This window comes from Lithobates pipiens, unplaced genomic scaffold, assembly GCF_037356315.1.
Source record: "Lithobates pipiens isolate NorthernLeopardFrog02 unplaced genomic scaffold, aLitPip1_a1.2 Scaffold_19, whole genome shotgun sequence".
NCBI lineage: Eukaryota > Metazoa > Chordata > Amphibia > Anura > Ranidae > Lithobates > Lithobates pipiens.
In genome coordinates this window covers 594,596,739-594,612,951 of record NW_027507764.1, presented here as the reverse complement: position 1 = coordinate 594,612,951, position 16,213 = coordinate 594,596,739, and positions in this window count along the sequence as shown.

Below are 16,213 nucleotides of genomic sequence, written 5' to 3'. Positions count from 1 at the left end.
TTATGCCAGCCACTCATAAGAATGGTGACAATTCTTGTACGCAATGGGTCCATACCACAAGGGGATTTATCTGCATGGTTGAGGAGGTATGGAGACGTCCTGAGCCCCCCCAATGAAGATTTTGGATGATCAGGGAATATGGACGGGGGTGGTCTTTGCAGTTGAAATTAATCATTAATGATCAAGTCATTGACAATGTCATCCAATATCTGTGTAGCACTAACCCCCGAAGGAGCTGCTGGTTATTTTTGGACGTACTGTTAACTTTCATTCTCCTTGCGACATGTCTAAGAGGTGTCCCGTGGTAGGTCGCCCAGTAACTTGAGACTGACAATAGATCCAGTTGAATGGATTTTTATTTGCAAACGTCAACCATTGAACAGTCTTTTAACTTGGGATCAGAGGGTTGGAAAGGAAAGTTCAGGTTCTCTCAATGTCAAAGTCTATAAACGTTAAGGAACTTGCTTTGACTGCATCCAGAGAATAGCCATTCGCAGCTGGATGATCACTCAGGTTGGACAGTCCCTCTCTCACAAGGCCTAGCAGCCAACAAAGTTCTTCCTCAGGAACAAAGTCTTTTGTCACTGACGTTGTTGCAGAACATGTAGGGAAACTAAGCTGTAGAACACTTGCAGGATACCTGGATCTTTCAGCCCACTTGGCGATATCCCCGAAGACCGGATTCTCTCGGTTACTTCAGCCCTTCCAGGCTCTTGTTAAGAAAAACCAACCTCACACGTGGCATTCTTCTAAAGAGTTCTCCCCTGGAATGCTCGAAGTACACTGGGTTTCTCCCGGACCGGAAACAGCACCCATTCACCTCAGAATCCTTCCTTAGTTCCTCTGTGTTGGGCTAGCCAGCCCCGAGGCATCAAAGTCGGGTGGAACTGCACCCCAGGCCATAGCCTTCCTGGGGGCTGGTCAGGAGGGCCAGGACCATACACTCAGCACAGCATACTGGACCGGAAACCCAGAACCACGTGACATCTGTGTCTTAATTACCCTCTCCCAGAGGGCACAGCGAGAAGGCAACTCTCACTGACCTGACTCCAAGAGGGAATAATTCAAGAGTCTAAACAGACCATAGTTCCACACCTGCCACCAGAGACAGTGCCCCCTGTGGCCAGGCTGAACATCTCACAGTCTAGTTAGACTGACACCGAAGTCAAAGTTAGTCAAATAGGCCCAAACCAAACTGTGGTTTGGGTAAAGCCTTAATTTTTAAAACATAGCGCATGCTCTTCAGGAGCCCACCGCTACATCTGCCATCCTCAGCTTTCCTGGGGAAGGACAGGCTGACCATCTTCTACACGGGCCAGCCAAAGCTCTGCAACAAGTGTGGAGATAAAGGGCATCTTGCATCCTCCTGTCTGGTGAGGAATTGCTCTCTGTGTCAGGATGCAGGATGTTTGGCAAAGAATTGTAACATTATAAGGTGCAATCTGTGAAATGTGATGGGACATCCTTACAGTCAGTGTCCTGGGGCACTGCATAACAAGCCTGAGCTCATGAGAGAGTTCTTCCGCCTGGACATGGAGGATGCTGAGAGATTAGCAGCTGGAGTGCCTGTGAGTCCATCTGAGTCTGTGCCAATACCCAATGTGTCTGTGTCTTTCCAGTCTGTGCATGTGCCTAGCGTGCCGTGTCTTCTCAGTCTGTGTGTTAGCCTAGTGTGCCCGTGTCTACCCAGTCAGTATGTAAGGTATCAGTTACTGAGAATTGTGTCCAATCCTTCTGTGTCTATGTCTTCCAAAATTGCAGAGGCAGCAAGAGGTGCTGGAGCAGGTGCGTCAAGTGCGGTGCCAGTCCCCCCCCCCCCCCCCACGCTGCCTGCAGGGTTTGATATGATGATATGGAATGGTTGATGGATAGAAGGAGGAAGGGCAAAAGAAGGAAAAAAAGTGGTTCAGTTACCTTAAATCCTAAGGTTCTGCCTTTGGCAAATAAGTTTGAGGTCCTGTCAGATGATGACGATAAGTGGGGCTCATTGAGTACGACACACTCTATGGATGATGAGTGCCAGGGTGCAATGAAGCGCGCTGGTTCTCCATAGAGAGGAAGTAGTCAGGCTAAGAAACGTCTGCCTCAATTACCCTAATGGCAGTTCCCACTGCATTAAAAGTGGCAACCATTAATGTTGCCAGCTTGAGATCAGTAAGCGCTCGTTATATGGCCTTATTTTTGCTCAGCGAGTTTGATGCTGACATTTTGTTTTTGCAAGAGACCCATCTGAATAGTCTGGCCGATATATATCTGGCAAAGAAGGAATAAGGAATAGAGACGTGGTCCCTCATTTTGGTCTCTTGTGGCCAAGCCTTACAGTGGGGTTGTGGTCCTTTTTTCTGGTATGGTAACGTGCCGGTGGGTGATTGAGGTAAAGATTGGGAGATGCATGGTCTTGGACGTCTCTGTAAGGGGGCAGGACCTGCACCTGATTAACATTTATGGTCCCCATATGAAATGGGACAGGAAATGCCTTTTACAAAGATTAAGTCTTTTGTTTTTACGGCCCAGCAGGTTATCTTTGGAGGTGATTTCAACACCATTACCAGGTCTAAAGACAGGAGAGGTTTCAGAGATAAGCTGGGCTATGACAGCCTTTTTCTCAATGCGATAGTTAGGGAAGCAGGGCTGGTAGATGCGCACATTAAGCGCTGCCCAGACAGCACAGGGTTCACTTTTCAGCGAGGTCGTAGTCAGAGTAGGATTGTTTTTTTTAAAGGGAGACTCTGCTTTTTCGGCACCTGTGTGTCGGGCAGTGGAGTTTTCTGATCACTGTATTCTATCTGTGACTCTGAATGCCTCAGACATGCCACCTAGGGGGAGGGGTATCTGGAGATTGAATTTGGCCCTCCTGGAAGGCAAGAGAGTAAGACAATTATTGGAGGATTTTTTTTCAAGCACAGGTAAGACTTTTGCAGCAGCAAGTCAGAATGGTGGGAGCTTGTAAAACAGCGGACTGTTGGGCTTTTCAAGGCCATAGGAAGAAAGAAGCAGCAAGATAAGTATATCACCTAACAGCGTTTGCGGAGGAAACTTGACCGCCTTGTTTCGAATGGAGGAGATTCTGGGGCGATCTCTGAGGTGAAGCTCCTCCTTAGGAGACATGAATATGACCTGCACTTTGGATCAGTAGAGGGATTATGGGAAATACCATTCGCCTGACCCTTACCAGAACTGTAAACAGAGCGTAGCAGTTAAGATGGTCAATGGCCTGAAGGACAGTACGGGCTCTCTGACGAAGTCTAGGTGAGGGATCCTGGAGGTTGTCAGGTCATACTATGCCGATCTAGGGAGGAAGGAACCTTGATCGGACAAGGATGTTGGCTCTTTTGGACTCTACACCAGGTCTGGAGAGTAATGTTCCTTTGATGAATTTGACAGATGAAATCACTGCCGGGGGCGTAACTATAGGGGGGGCAGCAGTCAGGACCGCAACTGGGCCCTGTGATGCAGGGGGCCCATGCAGCCCCCTCTACATATGGCCGACAGCAGCATAGGCAGCTAGGGGTACTAGTGCACCATGCACATGGGTGGTGGAGGTGGAGGGTGACTAGCAGAGCTCCATGCTCTTCTATCGCACTGACTGCTCTTTAGTTGTGCATTCCCCGCATGACCTGTGTCCTCGGCCGGCTCCTCAGAGTACTCCTCTCCTGCTCCGCCCACCCTGAGTCCGGCCCACACTGCACTGCATACTTATCCCGGATAAACAAACTTTAAGCACATAGCTGCAGTGCAGCCCTATGAGAGCCCCCCGGAGGACACTGCAGGCTTGTCTGCCAGCCCCCCTCCTCCCCCGTCATACACAGATGATGAAAGGTCTTTCTGGGAGATATGCTGATTGCCCGTCCAGCACACTGGATGGAGCCCAGGCCAACATGGATGAGTGCGCGGCCTACAGCTTGGTCATGGTGAGTGAGAGGACCCCATCCCCCACACACCATTACTTACCCCCTCCATCTCCCCCTGGGGACAGGGACCCCTTCTCATGTGGGGACAGGGACCCCTTCTCATCTGGGGGCAGGGACCCCTTCTCACCTGGGGGCAGTAACTTCATCTGCCCTGGAGAAAAGGACCTCATCTCTTCTGGGGACGGGGACCCCATCCTGCCTAGGGACAGTCCCCCAATGGGGCACCTAAAAATTTTAAAAATAATAATTAAAAAAAACTACTGATACCAGTGGTGGAACTACAGAAAGGTCACACCTGTGACCACACCCTGGAGTTCCACCGCCGGACTCGGAGGAAAGGGCCCTGGCTGGGGTTCAGGGGGGCCCTTCATGGTTTCTTGCATCGGGGCCCTGAAGGTTCTAGTTACGCCACTGATCACTGCAGATGAGGTAGTCCAGGCTATTAATAAACTGGCCATCAAGAAAACGCCAGGGCCAGATGGGTTGACAGGCGATTGTTTTGTAAATGTTTTAATATGATCCTGGCTCCCTACCTTGCGGAGGTTTTTAAAGCGGGAGTCCGTTTTTTTTTTTTTTTTAAAAGTCAGCAGCTACAAATACTGCAGCTGCTGTCTTTTAAAATAGTGACACCTGTCCAGCACGCCCGCGATGTCGGCACCCGAAGCCGATCTGTAGATCGTCACTCAAGTGCTGCCGCCGCCATCTTGGGTATGGGAATCAGGAAATGGAGCCTTTCGGCTTAATTTCCCGGTTCCCTACTGCGCATGCGCGAGCCGCGCTGCGCAATGAGGACGGTCCCCGCTGCCTCTGGGATCTGTGTGTTTCCCAGCAGGCAGCGGGGCACTTGCGGAAGGGGGCGGGGCACTTGCAGAAAGGGGCGTAATCTACGCCCCTTTCCGCAGAGAGCTAGCCCGGAAGTGGGTGCAGTTACCTGGATTATCCAGGTAACTGCACCCCCCTCCCCCCTGAAAGGTGCCAATTGTGGCGCCGGAGGGGGGGAGGATTCCGATGAGCAGAAGGTCCATTTTAGGGTGGACCTCCGCTTTAATGGCTGTTTGTATGAGGGTTCTCCCCCTCCCTCCATGAGGCAATCTGCAGTGATCCTTCTGTCAAAGGGTAAAGATCCTTCAATGATTGAGAATTGGCGCCCCATTAGCCTTCTTAATGTCGATAGAAAGATACTGGCAAAGATTTTTTTCTGGCGATTATCACCAGTGGCAGGCAGTTTGTTATCCCACCACCAGCACTGTTCGGTCCAAGGTAGAAGCACTTTCTCAGCAGTGTTAGCCGTCCGGGAGGCCTTGGAACGTTGTAGGGCTGCTGGTTGGGGTAAATTTTTGCTGACATTGGATCAGGCTAAGGCCTTTGATCGGGTTAATCATGAGTACTTATGGCTCCTTCTTGGCAGATATGGCCTGGGGGGGGTTTCATTGATTGGCTCAAGATTTTGTACAAAGGGGCTGAAAGCTTTCCTCTGGTTAATGGTTGGGTCGGGCAGCCCTTTGTGGTCGGTTCGGGTGTACGTCAGGGGTGTCCATTGATTCCTCTGCTATATGTGTTTGCAATCGATCCCTTCATTAGAAGGCTAGAGAATGGACTATTGCATGGGGTACCTTTGGGCATCGCTGGTGTGCCTCCTTTGAAGGTTGTGGCCTAAGCTGATGATATTTCTGTTTTTGTCTCTGGGACTGGGGAGGCGCAGGAGGTGGTCTCAGTGATAAGGTAGTATACAGAGGCATCGGGTTCAAAGGTCAACCAGGACAAGTCTCTGCAAGTTTTTGGATGGGCATGGAAGGTGAGAGCTTTGTTCTCCCGGATGACTTCCCGGAGCCCCAACAAAAAATGAGAGTTCTAGGCATTGAATTTGGCCCAGGTGACTATAGTCATGCAAATTGGGTGAACAGGCTGGAGAATGCCGATGCCGAGGTGGCAAGCTGGAAAGGTTGGCAGCTTTCCTTGAGGGAAAAGGTTGATCTGATCAAGACTTACCTGATTCCGATTTTTCTATATGTCAGTTTTGTTTGCGTTTTGCCAGCTTCCTTCTATACCAGGGTCTATACTTGTTTCTTCCAGCTGTTATGGGGGAACAGAAAAAACCTTGTCAAAAGGAATGTGACTTACCTTTGTAGGCGGGAGGGTGGTCTAGGAATGATCAGCCCTGTAGTCTTTTTCTCTCTGATGTTTGTGAAGTACAATCTTGGTAACATGTTGGCAGAGAGACCACCTGGGTGGGTTGGTATTTTCCAGTCCTGGTTTAGGCCCTTTCTGCGAGACTGGGAAAATGGTGGGCCAGTGAAAAGCCTGAGGGTCAAGCATGATAAGCTCCCGACTTATGTTGCCCCGTGTTTGAAAATACTTCGGCAGTGGCAAGTAACGGCAGGAGACGTCAGATCTCTTCCAAGGAAACTTCTTGAGAAGCAGATCATGAGCTCTGTTTTTTGCGAGCCACTGGCCTTGAGGGATTTCCCAAGCCTGGTTTTGGGGGTGGGTTTGCGGTTGATTAATTTGGAGAGAATCCCAATGAAGTTTAGGGATCAGGCTTGGCTTGCCTTTCATGGAAAACTATATGTGAAGGGCAACTTGAAGTTTCTTTCCATGAGTGATCGGGGCTGCCCGAGAGTGGAGTGTGGAGGAGTGGTGGAGTCCATGGATCACTTTCTACTTCAGTTCCCTTTTAATATAGAGGTGTACAAGAGGGTGGGGAGGGCTCTGAGTATACCCTTCCTCCCCCATATGAGTTATGCAGAGTGGGTGTATGGGGCTTTCCAGACTCGTCGGGATTATGATTTGGAAACACTTTTTTTAGTTAGTTTAGTAGTCCGTTATTTCACGTGGAGTGCACGGTGTCAGGTATCCTTACGGGGTAAAATCCTCCCTGTGGAAGTGGTGATGCAGAACATTCTGGGTGAGGTTGGGAAGATTCGGGGTCTTGAGAAAGACAGGTGGCGTCAGGAGGCCTGGATAAAGGCGTGGAGGAATATCAGGGTTCTGTAGCTGCTGCCTGTTGATCTCGGGGTGTGCGGCTTTCTTTGTATTCTTCTTTCACTCCCTTAGATTTTCAGATCCAATATAATTTTGATTTTTTGTCTGGCTCTCCCGTAGGGATTATGTTGTGTGCAATTTGGTTTGCACCATTTATTATGTTCTTATTTTGTATAGTCATATTCAATTATTTTGTAAATATGTTTTATTCATTTATTTATTATGGGTTTATTGTATATAAGTTGTTGTTTGTAAGATTTTCAATAAACAAAATTAACTCCTCATAATGGGCACAGCGGGTGTACAGACTCGTGAACTTGGCACAGGGATGGTGGGAACCGGGGCTTAAGTCCTGCACGAACGCATGGGAACGGAGTTCCTGTACTTTTTCCACAACAGGAACTCAGTTCCCATTAGCTGCCGCGCCCTGCATATGCCTGAGTAACTGGTTGCTAGGCTGAGCAGCGCCTCCGAGAGAGAGCAGCCAGCCACAGACACCACACCAGACAGAGCCACACTTACTGCTGGTGAGGATCCTGTGCCCACTGCCCAGTCAGTGCCAGACAATCCCGGGGGCCGCCGCCGACTACTCCCGCAGCCGCTGTAGCACATTTCCAGCGGTACAGCCCAACTCTGAGCTGCCAGACTTCTCCAGTTCAATTTCTCCTCTCCGGAGCTGAGCCTCCGAGTCCTCCCGCCCACGAGGTCCGCCGCGAGTTTGCCGCCCGCCAGAGTCATTGACAAACTCCCAGGTTAGTGTTACACACACTTTGTTAGTTACAGTGAGCATGCACCACCCCTCCCCCCTCCGTTCTGCTGTGTCCCCCACTCCCCTTCCATTCTGCTGCTGTGTCCCCCACTCCCCTTCCATTCTGCTGCTGTGTCCCCCACTCCCCCTCCGTTCTGCTGCTGTCCCCCACTCCCCCTCCGTTCTGCTGCTGTGTCCCCCACTCCCCCTCCATTCTGCTGCTGTGTCCCCCACTCCCCCTCCATTCTGCTGCTGTCTCCCCCACTCCCCCTCCATTCTGCTGCTGTCTCCCCCACTCCCCCTCCATTCTGCTGCTGTCTCCCCCACTCCCCCTCCATTCTGCTGCTGTCTCCCCCACTCCCCCTCCATTCTGCTGCTGTGTCCCCCACTCCCCCTCCGTTCTGCTGCTGTGTCCCCCACTCCCCCTCCGTTCTGCTGCTGTGTCCCCACTCCCCCTCCGTTCTGCTGCTGTGTCCCCCACTCCCCCTCCATTCTGCTGCTGTGTCCCCCACCCAACCTCCGTTCTGCTGCTGTGTCCCCCACCCCCCCCTCCGTTCTGCTGCTGTGTCCCCCACTCCCCCTTCGTTCTGCTGCTGTGTCCCCCACTCCCCCTCCGTTCTGCTGCTGTGTCCCCCACTCCCCCTCCATTCTGCTGCTGTGTCCCCCACTCCCCCTCCATTCTGCTGCTGTGTCCCCCACTCCCCCTCCATTCTGCTGCTGTGTCCCCCACTCCCCCTCCGTTCTGCTGCTGTGTCCCTCACTCTCCCTCCATTCTGCTGCTGTCTCCCCCACTCCCCCTCCATTCTGCTGCTGTGTCCCCCACTACACCTCCATTCTGCTGCTGTCTCCCCCACTCCCCCTCCATTCTGCTGCTGTCTCCCCCACTCCCCCTCCATTCTGCTGCTGTCTCCCCCACTCCCCCTCCATTCTGCTGCTGTCTCCCCCACTCCCCCTCCATTCTGCTGCTGTGTCCCCCACTCCCCCTCCGTTCTGCTGCTGTGTCCCCCACTCCCCCTCCGTTCTGCTGCTGTGTCCCCACTCCCCCTCCGTTCTGCTGCTGTGTCCCCCACTCCCCCTCCATTCTGCTGCTGTGTCCCCCACCCAACCTCCGTTCTGCTGCTGTGTCCCCCACCCCCCCCTCCGTTCTGCTGCTGTGTCCCCCACTCCCCCTCCGTTCTTCTGCTGTGTCCCCCACTCCCCCTCCATTCTGCTGCTGTGTCCCCCACTCCCCCTCCATTCTGCTGCTGTGTCCCCCACTCCCCCTCCGTTCTGTTGTCCCCCTCTGTTCTGCTGCTGTGTCCCCCACTCCCACTCCGTTCTGCTGCTGTGTCCCCCACTCCCCCTCCGTTCTGTTGCTGTGTGCCCCACTCCCCCTCCGTTCTGCTGCTGTGTGCCCCACTCCCCCTCCGTTCTGCTGTCCCCCTCCGTTCTGCTGCTGTGTCCCCCACTCCCCCTCCGTTCTGCTGCTGTGTCCCCCCACTCCCCCTCCGTTCTGCTGCTGTCCCCCACTCCCCCTCCATTCTGCTGCTGTGTCCCCCACTCCCCCTCCATTCTGCTGCTGTGTCCCCCACTCTCCCTCCGTTCTGCTGCTGTCCCCCACTCCCCCTCCATTCTGCTGCTGTGTCCCCCACTCCACCTCCGTTCTGCTGCTGTGTCCCCCACTCCCCCTCCGTTCTGCTGCTGTGTCCCCACTCCCCTTCCGTTCTGCTGCTGTGTCCCCCACTCCCCCTCCGTTCTGCTGCTGTGTCGCCCACTCCCCCTCCATTCTGCTGCTGTGTCCCCACTCCCCCTCCATTCTGCTGCTGTGTCCCCCACTCCCCCTCCGTTCTGCTGCTGTGTCCCCACTCCCCCTCCATTCTGCTGCTGTGTCCCCACTCCCCCTCTCCGTTCTGCTGCTGTGTCCCCCACTCCCCCTCCGTTCTGCTGCTGTGTCCCCCACTCCCCCTCCATTCTGCTGCTGTGTCCCCCACTCCCCCTCCGTTCTGCTGCTGTGTCCCCCACTCCCCCTCTGTTCTGCTGCTGTGTCCCCCACTCCCCCTCCATTCTGCTGCTGTGTCCCCCACTCTCCCTCCGTTCTGCTGCTGTCCCCCACTCCCCCTCCATTCTGCTGCTGTGTCCCCCACTCCACCTCCGTTCTGCTGCTGTGTCCCCCACTCCCCCTCCGTTCTGCTGCTGTGTCCCCACTCCCCTTCCGTTCTGCTGCTGTGTCCCCCACTCCCCCTCCGTTCTGCTGCTGTGTCGCCCACTCCCCCTCCATTCTGCTGCTGTGTCCCCACTCCCCCTCCATTCTGCTGCTGTGTCCCCCACTCCCCCTCCGTTCTGCTGCTGTGTCCCCACTCCCCCTCCGTTCTGCTGCTGTGTCCCCACTCTCCCTCTCCGTTCTGCTGCTGTGTCCCCCACTCCCCCTCCGTTCTGCTGCTGTGTCCCCCACTCCCCCTCCATTCTGCTGCTGTGTCCCCCACTCCCCCTCCGTTCTGCTGCTGTGTCCCCCACTCCCCCTATGTTCTGCTGCTGTCCCCCACTCTCCCTCCGTTATGCTGTGCCCCCCACTCCCCCTCCATTCTTCTGCTGTGTCCCCCACTCCCCCTCCGTTCTGCTGCTGTGTCCCCCACTCCCCCTCCGTTCTGCTGCTGTGTCCCCCACTCCCCCTCCGTTCTGCTGCTGTGTCCCTCACTCCCCCTCCGTTCTGCTGCTGTGTCCCCCACTCCCCCTCCGTTCTGCTGCTGTGTCCCCCACTCCCCCTCCATTCTGCTGCTGTGTCCCCCACTCCCCCTCCATTCTGCTGCTGTCTCCCCCACTCCCCCTCCATTCTGCTGCTGTGTCCCCCACTCCCCCTCCATTCTGCTGCTGTGTCCCCCACTCCTCCTTCGTTCTGCTGCTGTGTCCCCCACTCCCCCTCCATTCTGCTGCTGTGTCCCCCACTCCCCCTCCGTTCTGCTGCTGTGTCCCTCACTCCCCCTCCGTTCTGCTGCTGTCCCCCACTCCCCCTCCATTCTGCTGCTGTCCCCCACTCCCCCTCCGTTCTGCTGTGCCCCCCACTCCCCCTCCATTCTTCTGCTGTCTCTCCCACTCCCCCTCCGTTCTGCTGCTGTCCCCCACCCCTCCTCTAATCTGCTGCTGTGCCCCCCACTCCCCCTCCGTTCTGCTGCTGTGTCCCCCCACTCCCCCTCCGTTCTGCTGCTGTCTCCCCCACCCCCCTCCATTCTGCTGCTGTGTCCCCCACTCCCCCTCCGTTCTGCTGTGCCCCCCACTCCACCTCCGTTCTGCTGTGCCCCCCACTCCCCCTCCGTTCTGCTGTGCCCCCCACTCCCCCTCCGTTCTGCTGCTGTGTCCCCCACTCCCCCTCCGTTCTGCTGTGCCCCCCACTCCCCCTCCGTTCTGCTGTGCCCCCCACTCCCCCTCCGTTCTGCTGCTGTGTCCCCCACTCCCCCTCCGTTCTGCTGTGTCCCCCACTCCCCCTCCATTCTGCTGTGTCCCCCACTCCCCCTCCGTTCTGCTGTGTCCCCCACTCCCCCTCCATTCTGCTGTGTCCCCCACTCCCCCTCCGTTCTGCTGCTGTGTCCCCCACTCCCCCTCCGTTCTGCTGTGCCCCCCACTCCCCCTCCATTCTTCTGCTGTCTCTCCCACTCCCCCTCCGTTCTGCTGCTGTCCCCCACCCCTCCTCTATTCTGCTGCTGTGCCCCCCACTCCCCCTCCGTTCTGCTGCTGTGTCCCCCACTCCCCCTCCGTTCTGCTGCTGTCTCCCCCACCCCCCTCCATTCTGCTGCTGTGTCCCCCACTCCCCCTCCGTTCTGCTGTGCCCCCCACTCCACCTCCGTTCTGCTGTGCCCCCCACTCCCCCTCCGTTCTGCTGTGCCCCCCACTCCCCCTCCGTTCTGCTGCTGTGTCCCCCACTCCCCCTCCGTTCTGCTGTGCCCCCCACTCCCCCTCCGTTCTGCTGTGCCCCCCACTCCCCCTCCGTTCTGCTGCTGTGTCCCCCACTCCCCCTCCGTTCTGCTGTGTCCCCCACCCCCCCTCCATTCTGCTGTGTCCCCCACTCCCCCTCCGTTCTGCTGCTGTGTCCCCCACTCCCCCTCCGTTCTGCTGTGCCCCCCACTCCCCCTCCATTCTTCTGCTGTCTCTCCCACTCCCCCTCCGTTCTGCTGCTGTCCCCCACCCCTCCTCTATTCTGCTGCTGTGCCCCCCACTCCCCCTCCGTTCTGCTGCTGTGTCCCCCACTCCCCCTCCGTTCTGCTGCTGTCTCCCCCACCCCCCTCCATTCTGCTGCTGTGTCCCCCACTCCCCCTCCGTTCTGCTGTGCCCCCCACTCCACCTCCGTTCTGCTGTGCCCCCCACTCCCCCTCCGTTCTGCTGTGCCCCCCACTCCCCCTCCATTCTGCTGCTGTGTCCCCCACTCCCCCTCCGTTCTGCTGTGCCCCCCACTCCCCCTCCGTTCTGCTGTGCCCCCCACTCCCCCTCCGTTCTGCTGCTGTGTCCCCCACTCCCCCTCCGTTCTGCTGTGTCCCCCACCCCCCCTCCATTCTGCTGTGTCCCCTACTCCCCCTCCGTTCTGCTGCTGTGTCCCCCACTCCCCCTCCGTTCTGCTGTGCCCCCCACTCCCCCTCTGTTCTGCTGCTGTGTCCCCCACTCCCCCTCCGTTCTGCTGTGTCCCCCACCCCCCCTCCATTCTGCTGTGTCCCCCACTCCCCCTCCGTTCTGCTGCTGTGTCCCCACCTCCCCCTCCGTTCTGCTGCTGTCCCCCACTCCCCCTCCGTTCTGCTGCTGTGTCCCCCACTCCCCCTCCGTTCTGCTGTGCCCCCCACTCCCCCTCCATTCTTCTGCTGTCTCTCCCACTCCCCCTCCGTTCTGCTGCTGTCCCCCACCCCTCCTCTATTCTGCTGCTGTGCCCCCCACTCCCCCTCCGTTCTGCTGCTGTGTCCCCCACTCCCCCTCCGTTCTGCTGCTGTCTCCCCCACCCCCCTCCATTCTGCTGCTGTGTCCCCCACTCCCCCTCCGTTCTGCTGTGCCCCCCACTCCACCTCCGTTCTGCTGTGCCCCCCACTCCCCCTCCGTTCTGCTGTGCCCCCCACTCCCCCTCCGTTCTGCTGCTGTGTCCCCCACTCCCCCTCCGTTCTGCTGTGCCCCCCACTCCCCCTCCGTTCTGCTGTGCCCCCCACTCCCCCTCCGTTCTGCTGCTGTGTCCCCCACTCCCCCTCCGTTCTGCTGTGTCCCCCACCCCCCCTCCATTCTGCTGTGTCCCCCACTCCCCCTCCGTTCTGCTGCTGTGTCCCCCACTCCCCCTCCGTTCTGCTGTGCCCCCCACTCCCCCTCCATTCTTCTGCTGTCTCTCCCACTCCCCCTCCGTTCTGCTGCTGTCCCCCACCCCTCCTCTATTCTGCTGCTGTGCCCCCCACTCCCCCTCCGTTCTGCTGCTGTGTCCCCCACTCCCCCTCCGTTCTGCTGCTGTCTCCCCCACCCCCCTCCATTCTGCTGCTGTGTCCCCCACTCCCCCTCCGTTCTGCTGTGCCCCCCACTCCACCTCCGTTCTGCTGTGCCCCCCACTCCCCCTCCGTTCTGCTGTGCCCCCCACTCCCCCTCCATTCTGCTGCTGTGTCCCCCACTCCCCCTCCATTCTGCTGTGCCCCCCACTCCCCCTCCGTTCTGCTGTGCCCCCCACTCCCCCTCCGTTCTGCTGCTGTGTCCCCCACTCCCCCTCCGTTCTGCTGTGTCCCCCACCCCCCCTCCATTCTGCTGTGTCCCCTACTCCCCCTCCGTTCTGCTGCTGTGTCCCCCACTCCCCCTCCGTTCTGCTGTGCCCCCCACTCCCCCTCTGTTCTGCTGCTGTGTCCCCCACTCCCCCTCCGTTCTGCTGTGTCCCCCACCCCCCCTCCATTCTGCTGTGTCCCCCACTCCCCCTCCGTTCTGCTGCTGTGTCCCCACCTCCCCCTCCGTTCTGCTGCTGTCCCCCACTCCCCCTCCGTTCTGCTGCTGTGTCCCCCACTCCCCCTCCGTTCTGCTGCTGTGTCCCCCACTCCCCCTCCGTTCTGCTGCTGTGTCCCCACCTCCCCCTCCGTTCTGCTGCTGTCCCCCACTCCCCCTCCGTTCTGCTGCTGTGTCCCCCACTCCACCTCTGTTCTGCTGTCCCCCTCCGTTCTTGTGGTGATTATTCTGTTAGTTTGACAAGTTAACTTATTTTGTTTTTGTAAACTGGCACTTTACAATAAATGTTGCTCTGCATTTTCTGTGAAAAATATATGCATATGAGCGGATCAATTTTTTATTTATTTTTCTTGGGTGGGAGTTCCCACACTTTTTTCCCCAGGACTTGACCCCTGGTGGGAACTCCTCATAATGGGCACAGCGGGTGTACAGACCTGGGAACTCAGCACAGGGATGGTGGGAACCCCTCATAATGGGCACAGCGGGTGTACAGACCCGGGAACTCAGCACAGGGATGGTGGGAACCCCTCATAATGGGCACAGCGGGTGTACAGACCTGGGAACTCGGCACAGGGATGGTGGGAACCCCTCATAATGGGCACAGCGGGTGTACAGACCCGGGAACTCAGCACATGAATGGTGGGAACCCTTCATAATGGGCACAGCGGGTGTACAGACCCGGGAACTCAGCACAGGAATGGTGGGAACCCCTCATAATGGGCACAGCGGGTGTACAGACCCGGGAACTCAGCACAGGGATGGTGGGAACCCCTCATAATGGGCACAGCGGGTGTACAGACCCGGGAACTCAGCACAGGGATGGTGGGAACCCCTCATAATGGGCACAGCGGGTGTACAGACCCGGGAACTCAGCACAGGGATGGTGGGAAACTGCCATTCCTCTCCTTGACAGCGAGGTGAGAGGTTGCTAGTTCCTTTGCTCCTGTGCTTCCAGAGACCAGGGGCTAGAGTTACTCCTCTGCCCCAGGAAGGATGCTGGATCCTGGGGAGGACCCTGGCGGGGGCCCCCTGGATAGGCCTCAACCTGCGGAAGATTCTGGGCCTGGCCCAAGGAAGGATGAATCTCTGTCTTCCTTTAGACGGAGGATTGTGGAAACGCTGAAGCGGATTGAGAAGGAAGAGGAGAAGTTGGGAGCTTTGAAAGCTGAATTTAAAAAGAAGAAGCAGATTTGTGCCAAAGTCTTCAGTAAGAAGAGACCGGCTCTGAGGCCTGAATTGAAGGACCTGGAACAAGCTCTGCGGAAGCAGAAAGAATTGGTGAGTTCTCTGAAGGAGAATAGTGGAGCTTTTAAAGAAAAATATAAAAACGAGGAGCGATTTAATCAACTGAGGAAAGGAGCTTCTTCCTGCATGGAGAGCGAGGAGATGGAAGCAGAGAGTGAGAAAGTGGGCCCGGAGGATGAGCCCAGCTCTTCAACATCTCAGACATCTGCTGAACCCTCAATGGCGGAGGCCTCTGTCCCCTTCCCTCCCCAGCAATGTGGAACATCCCAGCAGGAGGATGAAGGTTCTAACATGTTGGATCTGATCAGCAAACTGGAGGCCAGTCCAGATTCAGCTCCCCAGGAAGGTGAGGAGAAGATGGACACCGTTCCTATTCCTGTGGAGAGAGCAGGTGCAGGTACTGTGTGTGTGCAGGATGGTGGGATCTTTAATAACAATGGGCCTGCTGAGGGTTGTGGTACTGCAGACAGTCAGCCCAGACCCATAGACAATATACAGCAAGCAAATACATCTGCTAATAACTGTCAGCTTCAGTCTGCAGAGAGGTCCATGGACAATACAGTGACTTTGCCTGGACCAGGCACAGCGGCTGTTCCTGTGAATGGTGGAGGAGATGCTGGGAGCAGTAGTACTACAGCTCTCCAGGAGTCTGCAGCAGCCAAGACTGTGATATCTCCCAGGATTGCAGCTGAGTGTTCGGGGGAGGGGGTGGGTCCTGCTAATCAGAAGACTGCTATCCCAGCTGATTCACACTCTCTGCCAGCAGGTCTGAATGTATCTGAGGACAAGACTGCAAATGCTGGAAGAAAAACTTATGCTGGTGTTGCTGCCACAGGATCTGGGAAGGGGGAACAAGCAGGGAGGGAACATGGGGACTTTCTATCTTTCTCCCTGTTTAAAAGGAGGAATGTTGTACAATTGAAATGGGAAGGTGATGGAAACCCCCCACATAGGAGGGTGGTGGTGGATAAAATCCTGCAGATGGGGTTTAGGCCTGCGGATATCTTCGCCCTGATCAGTCCGGCAGGTTCCTATGAATATGATTTGTCCTTTATCCGTCCCGAGTCTCTGGACATATTTTGGGAGAAGTTTGAACACGTGTGTAGGGGCCTGCCGGACTGGAAAGGGCTCATCCCCAAACTTATTTCCCGCCAGCCCCTCATTAAGATGGTGACAATTCTTGTGCGCAATGAATCCATACCACAAGGGGATCTGACTGTATGGTTGAGGAGGTATGGGGATGTCCTGAGCCCCCTGAGAAAGATTTTGGACGATCGGGGAATATGGACAGGGGGATGGTCTGTGCAGCTGAAACTAAAGGTTATTGACAATGTTGTCCAACATCTGCCATCCTCAGCTTTCCTGGGGAGGGACAGGCTGACCATCTTCTACCCGGGCCAGCCAAAGC